The 12,335-nt window shown below is 34.3% G+C and overlaps 1 pseudogene; it reads left to right on the top strand.

Moving 5' to 3' along the window:
- Positions 1 to 4,911: 4,911 nt before the first annotated feature.
- On the top strand, positions 4,912 to 10,038 carry LOC126567308 (uncharacterized; annotated as a pseudogene).
- The last annotated feature ends 2,297 nt before the right edge of the window (positions 10,039 to 12,335 follow it).

Raw genomic sequence — 12,335 nt, forward strand, 5'->3', positions numbered from 1 at the left:
GATATTTCAGAGTTCTGAGATTTTCGAAAATTCTGATATTTCTGAAATTTCTGAGATTTCTAAAATTTTCGAGATTTCTGAGATTTTAGAGATTTCTGAGATTTTAGAGATTTCTGAGATTTTGAAATTTTTGAGATTTCAGAAATTTTTGAAATTCTTGAAAATTCAAAGATATCTGAGAATTCTGAAGTTTCTGTAATTTCTGAGATTTCAGAAATTTCTGAGAGTTAGAAAATTTCTGAGAATTCTGATATTGTTTTTAATTTCTGAGATTTCTGAGATTTCAGCGATTTCTGAGATTTCTCCGATTTCTGATATTTCTGAGATTTCTGAGATTTCAAGGATTTATGAAAATTCTGAGATTTTTAAAAATTCTTCGTTTTCTGAGAATTCTGAGGTTTTTGAAATTTTTGAGATATCTGACATTTCTGAGAATGCTGATATTTCTAAGAATACTGAGATTTTTTAAATTTCAAGATTTCTGAAAAATCTGAGATTTTTTCAATATCTGAGAAATCTGGGATTTCTGAAATTTCTGAGATTTTTGAAAATTCTTAGATTTCTTAGATATCAGAGATTGCTGAGATCTCTGAAATGTCTAAGAATGTTATTATTTCTGAAATTTCTGAGAATTCTGATATTTCTGAGATTTTTTATATTTCTGATATTTCTTAGAAAACTAAAACTTCTGAGCATTCTAAATTTTTCGAAATTCTTAAGATTTATTAGAATTCTGAGAATTTTAAATATTCTGAAATTTCTAAGAATTTTGAGATTTTTTAAAATTTTGAGATTTCTGAGAATTCTGTGATTTTTGAAATTTCTAAGATTTCTAAGATTTCCAAGAATTCTGAGAGTTTTGAAAATTCTTAGTTGATTAAGAATTGCGGGATTTTTTAAATTTTTTATTTTTACAAAATTTCTGAGATTTCTGAGATTTTTGAATAATATGACATTTCTGAAATTTCTGAGATTTTTGAAAATTTTTCGATTTCTGAGAATTTAGAGATTTTTTGAAATATCTGAGATTTCTGAAATTTCTGAGATTTCTGAAATTTCTGAGATTTCTGAGATTTCTGAAATTTCTGAGATTTCCAAAATATCTGAGAATTCTGAGATTTTTGAAAATTTTTGAAATTTTTGTAATTTATGAGATCTCTGAGATTTTTTAAAATTCTTAGAGTTCTGAGAATTCTTAGATTTCTGAGATTCCAGATATATCTAAGAATTCTGAGATTTGGAAAATACTGACATTTCTCAGAATTCTGAGATTTTGAAAAATTCTGAGATTTCTGAAATTTCTCAGATTTCTAAATTTTTTTAGATTTCTGAGGTTTTTGAGATTTCTGAGATTTTTGAAATTTCCGAGATTTCAGAAATTTCTCAAATTCTTTAAAATTCTAAGATATCTTAGAATCCTGAAATTTCTGTAATTTCTGAGATTTCAGAAGCTTCATGGATTTTGAAAATTTCTGCGAATTCTGATATTTTTTTAATTTCTGAGAATTCTGAGATTTCTGAGATTTTTGAATATTGTGACATTTTTGAAATTTCTGAGCTTTTTGAAAATTTTTTGATTCCTGAGAATTTTGAGATTTTTAAAATTTCTGAGATTTCTTAAATTTCTGAGATTTCCAAAATTTCTGAGTTTTCTGAGATTTTTGAAATTTTTTGAAATTTTTGGGATTTCTGAGGTTTCCGAGATTTCTGCGATTTGTGAAAATTCTGAGGGTTCTGAGATTCTGAGATTTCTGAGATTTCTGAAACATCGAAAAATTCTGAATGTTTTTTAAATTCTGAGATTTCTGAGATCTCTAAAATTTTAGAGATCTGATATTTCAGAGATTTCTGGTATATCTGAGATTTTCGAGATTTTTGAAAATTCTGAGATTTTTGAGAATTTTGAGATTTGCTGAGAATTCTGAGATTTTTGAAAATTCTGAGGTTTCTGAGATATCTTAGAATTTTGAAAATTCTGAGAGTTCTGAAAATTCTGAGATTTTGGAAATTTCTGAGGTTTCTGAGATATTTAAAAATTCAGAGAATTTTGAAAATTATAAGATTTCTGCGAATTCTGAGATTTGTAAAATTTGTGAGATTTCTACAATTGCTAAGATATCTGCGAAATTGGAAATTTCTGAGATTTCTGAAGTTTCTGACATTTTAGAAAATTTTAAGATTTTCTTTCTAAATCTAAGATTTTTAAGAAATTTAAAGAAATTTTAAGGAAGAGATTTCCAAAATTTCTGAGAATTCTGACATCTTTGAAAGTTTTGATATTTCTGAGACTTCTGAGATTTATGAAATTTATGAGCGTTCTTAAAATTCCGAAACTTCTAAGATATCTGAGATTTCTGATATTTCCGAGAAATTTAAAATTTCTGATATTTTTGAGAATTCTAAATCTTTTAAAAATTCTGAGATTTCTGAAAATTCTTAGATTTTTGAAATTTCTGAGATTTCTGAGATTTCTAGGAATTCTGATGTTTTATAAATTTCTGAGATTTCCGAGATATCTGAGAATTTTTAAAATTCTGAGATATCTGAGAATTCGGAGATTTCTAAGAGTTCTGAGATTTTTGTGAAATATGAGATTTTTGAAAAATTTGAGATTTCTGAGATTTCTGAGATTTCTGAGTTTTCTGAGATTTCTTAGAATTCTGACATTTCTAAGAATTCTGAGATTTTTGAAAATCAGAGATTTCTGAAAAAATCTGAGATTTTTCACATATCTGAAATTTTTGAGATTCCTGAGAAAATTTTTTTTTAAATTGAAAAATTTCTTAAATTTCTAAGAATTTTGAGCTTTTTGTAAATTGTGAGATTTTTTTTAGAATTCTGAGATTTTTGAAATTTCTGAGATTTCGGAGCTTTTTAAAATTTTGAAATATTTAAATATTCTAAGATTTTTTTAAATTTCTGAGGTATCTGAGATTTCTAAGAAGTCTGAGATTTTTGAAAATTCTTAGATTTCTGAGATTTGAGAGATTGCTGAGATCTCTGAAATTTCTAAGCATTTTGAGATTTCTAAAATTTCTGAGGTTTCTGATTTTTCTGATATTACTGATATTTCTGAGATTACTGATAATTCTGAGATTTTTCGACATTCCTAAGATTTATTAGTATTCTGAGAATTTTCATTTTTCTGAAATTGCTAACAATTCTGAGATTTTTAAAAATTCTGAGATTTCTGAGAATTCTCTGATTTTTGAAAATTCTGAGATTTCTGAGATTTTTATAATTCTGAGATTTTTGAAAATTCTTAGATTTATAAGAACTGTAAGATTTTTGAAAAAAAATGTTTACATAAAATTTCTGAGATTTCTGAGATTTTTAAATTATACGACATTTCTGAAATTTTTGACATTCTTGAATTTTTTTTTCATTTGTGAGAATTTATAAATTTTTTGAAATTTCTGAATTTTTAAAAAATTCTGAGATTTCCTCAATTTCTGAGAATTCTGAGATTTTTGAAATTTTTTGAAATTTTTGGGATTTGTGAGGTTTTTGAAATTTCTGAGATTTCTGAGAATTCTTAGATTTCTGAGATTTCCGAGACATCTAAAAATTCTGAAAATTTTGAAAATTCCCACATTTTTCAGAATTCTGAGATTTTTGAAACTTCAGAGATTTCTGAAATTTCTGAGATTTCTAAATTTTTTGAGATTTCTGAGATTTTTGAAATTTTTGAGATTTCAGAAATTTCTGAAATTCTTGAAAATTCTAAGATATCTGAGAGTTCTGAAGTTTCTGTAATTTCTGAGATTTCAGAAGTTTTGAGATTTAGAAAATTTCTGAGAGTTAAGATAATTTTTTAAATTCTGAGATTTCTGCGATTTCTGAGATTTCTCCGAATTCTGATATATCTGAGATTTCTAAGATTTATGAAAATTCTGAGATTTTTGAAAATTCTTCGATTTCTGAGAAATCTGAGGTTCTGAAATTTCTGAGATATCTGACATTCTGATATTTCTAAGAATACTGAGATTTTTAAAAACTAGAGATATCTAAGAATTTCAAGACTTTAAATTTCTGAGATTTTAGAGATTTTTTAAATTTCTGAAATTTTTGAGATTTCTGAGATTTCAAAATTTTTTGAGCTTTCTGAGATTTCTGAAGAAGATTTTTGACATTTCTAAGAATTCTGATATTTTTTAAAGTTCTGAGATTTCTTAGGATTTTAAAAATTCTGAGATTTCTGAAAAATCTGAGTTTTAGTAAATTTCTGAGAAAATGGAGATTTTTAAACCTTTTAAAATTTCTAACATTTCTGAAATTTCTGAGCTTTTGAAAATTCTGAGATTTTTGAAATTTTGAGATTTCTGAAATTTCTGAGATTTCTGAATTTTTTGAGTTATCCAAAATATCTGAGAGTTCTGAGATTTTTGAAATTTTTTGATATTTTTGGGATTTCTGAGGTTTCTGAGATTTCTGAGATTTTCGAAAATTCTGAGGGTTCTGAAAATTCTTCGATTTCTGAGATTTCTGAGATATCTAAAAACTCTGAAAATTTTGAATCTCAGAATTCTGAGATTTTTGAGATTTCTGAGATTTTTGAAATTTCTGAGATTTAGAAAATTTCTGAGAATTCTAATATATTTTTAATATCTGAGATTTCTGAGATTTCTGCGATTTCTGAGATTTCTGCGTGTAGTGTCGTAAGTATAGGTAGTATGTAAGCGTATAGTGGAAGCGTTAGATGTAAGTACATGTATGTATTAGTAAGAAGGAGAATAAACCGGACAGTCATAAAACAGCACTTGAAGGATCAACACCTAACTCCATAACAGTTGGCGACGAGAATGGGATCCAAACCCACGCGTGCACAGCACATTGGATTAGCAGGATAAAGCAAACGTTAAAGTCAAATTATTAGTCATGTCGGTAATCGGTGAAATCGAACCATTTGTCATGGGTGAAAGCATCAAGGAGTACTTGGAAAGAATGGAATTTTTTTCCAAGTGAAAGAAGTCGAATCATCGAAGAAAACAATAATGTTGTTAACCTTGGGTGGAGCGTCGCTCTACAGTCTTATATCAAAGCTAGTGTTACCTGAACAGCCAAAGACGGTAAACTACGAGAAGCTGTGCGTTAAGCTACAAGACCAGCTGGAACAGAAAGTCAACATAGTGGAGGAACGTTTCAATTTCAGAAACTGTCTACAAAAGGATCAGTCGGTTGCGGAGTACATAGTAGAATTAAAAGCGCTTGCACAATCGTGTAAGTTCACGTGTTGTTTAACGGAAAGCTTGCGAGATCAACTAGTAGCTGGTGTTCCAGACGAAGGATTGAGAAAACGTCTTCTACGAGAATCGGACTTAACATTCGTGAGTGCAGAAAATATAGCCAGAACGTGGGAAGCTGCTGATGAACAAAATGAAACATTTACATCGAAAGAGAAACAGAGGGAAATGGCGGCGATTAAGTGCGCGCCAAAACGAAGCGTCGGTCCGAAAGTGCACTACTACCGTGGAAGCAGTACACCTTTACACCAACAGAGCAGAGCGCACAAGCAAGAAATGAAGTGTTACAGATGTGGAAGATCACATGATCCACAGACATGTCCTGCGCGTATGTGGCAGTGTTTCAACTGCAAAAAATATGGTCATGTGTCGTCGTGTTGCCGAAGTACGAATGTGCAGAGTTTGAGGTCGGAAGAAAAGGATGTGTTGCTAACACGCATATCCGAAGATAGAGCGATTAGTGGTCCAGAAGTGTGCGTATTGAAAATCAATGGTATAGACATTGCGTTTGAGATGGACTGCGGTGCGTGTAATACAGTCTTACCGGAGAATGTGTACCGGAAAGAATTTGCAAATATCGAGTTAGAACAAACACATTTGCGTTTTATTACTGCATCAGGTCAAAGTTTAACACCGTAAGGAAAAATACGTGTAAATGTAAATTTGTACTATAAATACGCATGAGGGGTTATACAAGTACACTAGAATGCCATTTGGGGTTCAATCGGCGCCTGCAATATTTCAATCAATAATCGATCAAGTATTGTTAAAAACTAAAGCCTGTGCGTATATGGACGATATATTAATAGGTGGAGAAAACGAAAAACAATGTAAAGAGAATTTATGCGAAGTTCTTAAAAGGCTAGAAATGCATAAAATGAAGATAAACGAAAAGAAGTCGGAATTTTTTAAAACTGAAATTGAGTACCTGGGCTACAAAATATCAAAAAAATGGAATAACACCAAATGAGTCAAAAGAGAAAGCTATTAGTAAAGCTCCGGTACCATCAGATGTGATGAAATTACAAGCGTATCTAGGCATGATAAATTATTACAGTAGGTTTTTGCCAAACTTAGCAACAATATTGAGTCCTCTGTACGAACTTCTACGAAAAGACAAAAAATATGTATGGTCAAAGGAATGTCAGGAATCATTCACAAAAATGAAATCGATGTTAAAAGACAACAACGTTTTGGTACCATTTGATCCTAAAAAACCTGTGGTATTAGCAGTAGATGCAAGTCCTTATGGTGTAGGAGCAGTTTTGTCACATGAAATCGGAGGAGTAGAAAAACCTATTTATTTTGCTTCAGCAACTCTTTCTCAAGCACAGAGAAACTATGCTCAGGTCCATAAGGAAGCATTAGCTGTTGTTTTTGGTGTCCAGAAATTTCACAAGTACATTTACGGAATCAAATTCAAACTCGTAACAGATAACTCCGGAGTAAAAGAAATATTCAAACCGTCACGAACAACTTCTTCTATAGCAGTAGCTAGGCTGTGCCGATGGGCATTGTTATTACCCAATTATGAATATGTCATAGAACATAGGCCAGGAAAATGTATGGGTCACATGGATCGGTTAAGCAGATTACCATAGGCAGAAGATTGAGAAGTAGAAGAAGAGTTCACACAATTGAATGGAATTTCGTCTTCCTCAATTGTCGATATAGAGTTGGTGAAACAATTTCAAAAGTCAGACAGTAAATTACAAAAAGTCTACAAAAACGTTCAGCATGAATGGTCAAAAAATGTGAAATGTGAGTTAAAAGATAATGCTAAAGTTTGTAACAGTTTAGCAATAGAAAATGAAGTGTTGTTTTTCAACAATCGAGCAGTAATACCAGATAAGCTGAAAGATAAAATTGTCAGTCTATTCCATGAAAATCATGATGGGTTAGTAAAAATGAAAATGTCAGCTAGAAAACTTGTATGGTGGAAAAACATGGACAAAGATTTTGAGCAGTTTCTAAAGGCATGTCAAGTCTGTCAGTGTAGACAACCCGTACGAAAAGAAATAGTCACAACCAAATGGGTACAATGTACGCGTCCATTTCAAAGAGTACATATCGATTTTTCTTTTTTGAAAATAGTACATTTTTCATAATAGTTGATAGTTTTCCAAGTTCATGGAGGTAAAAATTATGAAAAGTGCTAAAGCTGAAAATGTGATAGAGAAGTTAGAAATATTCTTTGCATGCTTTGGATTACCAGAGGAAATCGTATCAGATAATGGTCCTCCTTTTGGTTCAGAAAAATTTGTAATGTTTTTGAGAGCAAAAGACATAAAAATCAGTAAGTCCCCTCCGTACCACCCACAGTCGAACGGGTTGGCCGAGAGAGCGGTTAGGACAGTAAAAGACAAGCTGAAGAAGTATTTGTTGGATATGAGATTGAAACCATTAAGTCTACAAAGGAAGCTAAATTATTTTCTAATCAGCTATAGAAATAGTCCATGTACGGTTACCAAAGTAACGCCATCAGAAAGAGTATTTTGTTACGTACCACATACATTAGTAGCGAAATTAAACCCTAGGAAAGGACATGAAAGAAAAACATCGAGTAAAGAAGAGTCAAGAAGACTAGTTCCAATGGTGAAATATCAAGATCATTATAAAGAAGAAGAAGAAGTCTATTACAAAAACCACTTTAAGGAATACGTGAGATGGATTCCAGCGATAATAAAGAAGAAGATAATTAGTCTAAGATATTTAATAAGTCTAAATGGAGTAGTACGATTGGTACATGCAAATCAAATAAGGAAAAAGGATACAGGAATGTATAAAAATGTTGTCGTAATACCAAGAAATGAAAATAAGTCATTTAAAAGGAAAAGGAGTGAGTCTAGTCCTCCACCTTTAAGACGGTCGAAAATGTTGGAAGGACAACCTAGATTAAAGTATCCGAGATAGAAGCAAACTTTGTTTAAGGGGGAGAATGTAGTGTCGTAAGTATAGGTAGTATGTAAGCGTATAGTGGAAGCGTTAGATGTCAGTACATGTATGTATTAGTAAGAAGGAGAATAAACCGGACAGTCATAAAACAGCACTTGAAGGATCAACACCTAACTCCATAACACTGCGATTTCTGATATTTCTGAGATTTCTGATATTTCTGAGATTTCTGAGATTTCAGCAATTTATGAAAATTCTTCGATTTTTGAAAATTCTTCGATTTCTGAGAATTCTGAGATTTTGAAATTCCTGAGATTTCTGAGAATACTGAGGTTTTAGAAATTTTTGAGATTTTTGACATTTCTGAGAATTATGATATTTCTAAGAATTCTGAGATTTTTAAAAACCTGAGATATTTTAGAATTTTGAAACTTTAGAAAATTCTGAGATTTTTGAGATTTTTGAAAAATATGAAAATTCTGAGATTTCTGAGTTTTCAGATTTTTCTGCGCATTCTGATAATTCTAAGTATTCTGACATTCCTAAGAATTCTGAGATTTTTGAAAATTCTGAGATATTTAAGAATTGTGATATTTTTGCAATTACTGAGATTTTTAAGATTAATGAGATTTTTAAAGTTTAAAGTAAAGAATTCTGAGATTTTTGAGAATTCTGAGATTTCTGCGATTTCTCCGACATCTGCGAGAATTTTGAAAATTCTGAGATTTCTGTGTTGGATATAGAAGCATCTAGTATTCAACGAAGCCAAAAAAGTTTATATGATCAAAATAGTAAGCTCATAAAATCAGAATGATTAAGAACTTGTATTAACTACACGTTTCTTTTCACGCCTTAAACTACTCTGTTCTAACAGGTTATGGGCCCAGGGCATTTTTCGGAAGAGAAGTGAATATTTGTCTCGGTTCGTTCGTAAAATCGTTGTTCCAGAATGGATGGCCGATTTAGTATGGTGAAACTGAACAACAGTAGCTACACCAGCTGGCGCTTCAAAGTGGAATTGCTGTTGGTCCGTGAGGATCTTTGGTGCTACGTGGAACCAGGAGTGAAGCCGGAAGCAGTGTCGCAAGATGTTTGGGACGCCGGTGTCGCCAGGGCCAGAGCGACAATAGGCCTACTCATTGAAGACAACCAACACGGATTGATTCGTTCGTCGAAGACAGCACGCGAGGCGTGGTTATCGTTGCAGAACCATCGTAGGAAAACGACACTTACATCGAAGGTGTCATTGCTGAAAAGGGTTTGCGATAAACGTTTTTCGGAAGGAGATGACATGGCCGAGCACTTATTCGAGATGGAAGAACTGTACGAGCAGCTCCAAAATGCCGGACAAGAACTTGCTGAAAATCTCAAAGTCGCGATGATTTTGCGAAGCCTACCAAGTTCATTCGACACTTTTACCTCCGCATTAGAGATTCGATCTGATGAGGATCTTACGATGGAGTTGGTGAAAAGGAAGCTGATCGATGAGATCGAAAAGCATCGTGGAGCGTCAATGGATTCGGTGTTGAAAGTTGGTGCTGGAAAACGTCGGGAGAGGCAGCAGAAACCTCTGATGTCTTACCAGAGCAACAAGACGGGTCACAAGAAACTGGATTGTCCGGAATTGACTCGAGCTCCGGAAAGCAGCAGCAGACGTGGCAAGATACATCGAAAGAAGGACGATACAGTTACTTTTGCGTTTCAAAGCGATTCAAAGTCATGGGTTGTAGATTCTGGGGCATCTAGCCATATCGTCGCAGACCGGAAATATTTGAGTGAATTGCGAATCAGCGATGTGAAATGGGTGAAATTGGCCGATGGAAAACGAGTTCCAGTTGACGGAATAGGTACCGTGAATATTACGTTGTGTGACGAAAACGGAGTATCGAGGAAGGTCTAGTTGAGCGATGTGTTGTTTACGCCAAGTTTAACCATGAATTTGCTGTCGGTGTCGCAGATAACTAATTCAGGTGCAAGAGTGGAGTTCGACGATCATGTTGGATGTCGAATTATGTATGGTAAAGCGACAGTGGCGTGTGCACATTCCGTCAATGGATTGTACGTTTTGGAACAGCCGGACAAGATCGTGTTGGCAGCTAGAAGTAACCACAATCAGGAATGCGAGTACATATGGCATAAAAGGTTCGGGCATCGTGACATGAGAGCCATAAATCGAATAAGCAAAGAGAAGTTTAGGATACAGTCCTCAGCAGAATGGAGTTGCAGAGCGAAAGAATCAATATCTTTTGGAGATGGTTCGATGCATGCTTGCCGACTCAAACATGCAGCAATGTTATTGGGCTGATGCGTTGAACACAGCAGTTTACTTGCAGAACATCTTGCCTACAACATCAGTTGCTGTTTCACCATTCGAGTTATGGTACGGAGTAAAGCCTGACGTCAAACATTTGAAGGTTTTTGGTTGCAGTGCGTGGGTACATATCCCAAAGGAAAAGCGAGGGAAGCTTTCAGCTACTGCAAAACGACTCACTTTCGTAGGTTATTCGTCGGAGCACAAGGCATATAGATTGCTTGACGAAGATACACGAAAGGTAATTGTTAGCAGAGACGTTTGGTTTGATGAGAACACGAAGCCTTTAACAAACGAACGTACTAGTAAAGCCGATCATAATGTGGAAATAGCGTTTCAGACAGCTAGTAAGAAATCTGAGTTGTTTTATCAAGAAAGTGATAGTGAAGATGAAACGTTTGATACGGCCACTAGTGATATCATTGAAGAAACTGAAGATCATGTCCCTGCAAATGATTCTAACGTATGTGAAGACATCGAATGTGTACCGAGAAGGTCAAATCAAACAACGAAAGGAGTACCAGCGAAGCGGTATCCAGAAGTAACCGGTGTTACGAAACAAGACACTTGCGAACCAAGAAGCTACTTGGAGGCGATGCAGAGTGTCGATAATACGGCTTGGATATCTGCTATGGAGGAGGAAATAGCCTCTTTGATCGAAAATCAGACCTGGGAGCTAGTACCGTTGCCAGCAGGAAAGAAAGTTGTCGGATGTAAGTGGACATACAAGATGAAAGAAAATGAGAACGGCGAGGTGGTACGCTATAAGGCGAGATTGGTCGCGCAAGGATTTTCTCAACAGTTCGTCACGGATTATGATGAAGTCTTTGCCCCAGTGGCGAAACAAATCACTCTTCGTACCTTGCTGTCGATAGCTGCTAAGAAGAATTTGGTGGTAAAGCACTTGGACATCAAATGCGCTTATCTGTATGGCTACTTATCTGATAAAGTTTATATGAAGCAGCCTCCAGGATTTCAGTCGGGAGAAAATCTGGTGTGTCGGCTCAAGCGGAGCATATATGGTCTGAAACAGTCAGCACGTGTATGGAACAAACGGATTGATCATACATTTAGAAACATGGGTTTTCAATCCGGGAAAGCAGACTCGTGCCTGTATATAAGAAACAAGAATGGTAAGCGTTGCTTTATTCTTATCTACGTGGATGATATGCTCATATTTTGTGATTCGGAGGATGAATACAACAGCATACAATCTACACTTGAAAAGGAATTCAAGGTGTCAAAGCTTGGTGTTATACGGCAGTTCCTGGGCATACATGTTGAAAAAGTCAAAGGACATTATACGCTTGACCAGAAGAATTACATCGAGAAAGTCATTGCTCGGTTTGGTCATGAAAATTCGAAACCATCGAAGATACCCATCGATCCCGCGTATATAAAGCAAAAGGAGGAGAAATTACTGAAAACGAATGAATCGTATCGATCGTTAGTGGGGAGTTTGCTGTATGTTGCGGTGAATACACGACCCGATATTTGTATCAGTACGTCATTACTGTGCAGGAAGGTATGGAATCCAACTAATCGAGATTGGACTGAAGCAAAACGTGTCCTACGTTATCTGTCGGGAACTAAGGATCTGCGTTTACACTTAAGCGATGGTCATGGAAAACTCGAAGGTTTCGCTGATGCTGATTGGTCCGGTAATGAAGATGACAGAAAGTCTATTGCGGAGGACTCATAAGTTGGGGAACCAGAAAACAAACGTGTGTTTCGCTTTCGTCAACAGAAGCTGAGTTCGTGTCATTGTCCGTCTGTTGCCAAGAACTACTAAAAAAAGAAACGAATCCAATCGTCGTGTGGGAAGACAACCAGTCTTGTATCAAAATGGTAGAATAAGATCGTATTGATAGTCGTACCAAACATAT

Source organism: Anopheles maculipalpis, chromosome 2RL (assembly GCF_943734695.1).
Source record: "Anopheles maculipalpis chromosome 2RL, idAnoMacuDA_375_x, whole genome shotgun sequence".
Lineage (NCBI taxonomy): Eukaryota > Metazoa > Arthropoda > Insecta > Diptera > Culicidae > Anopheles > Anopheles maculipalpis.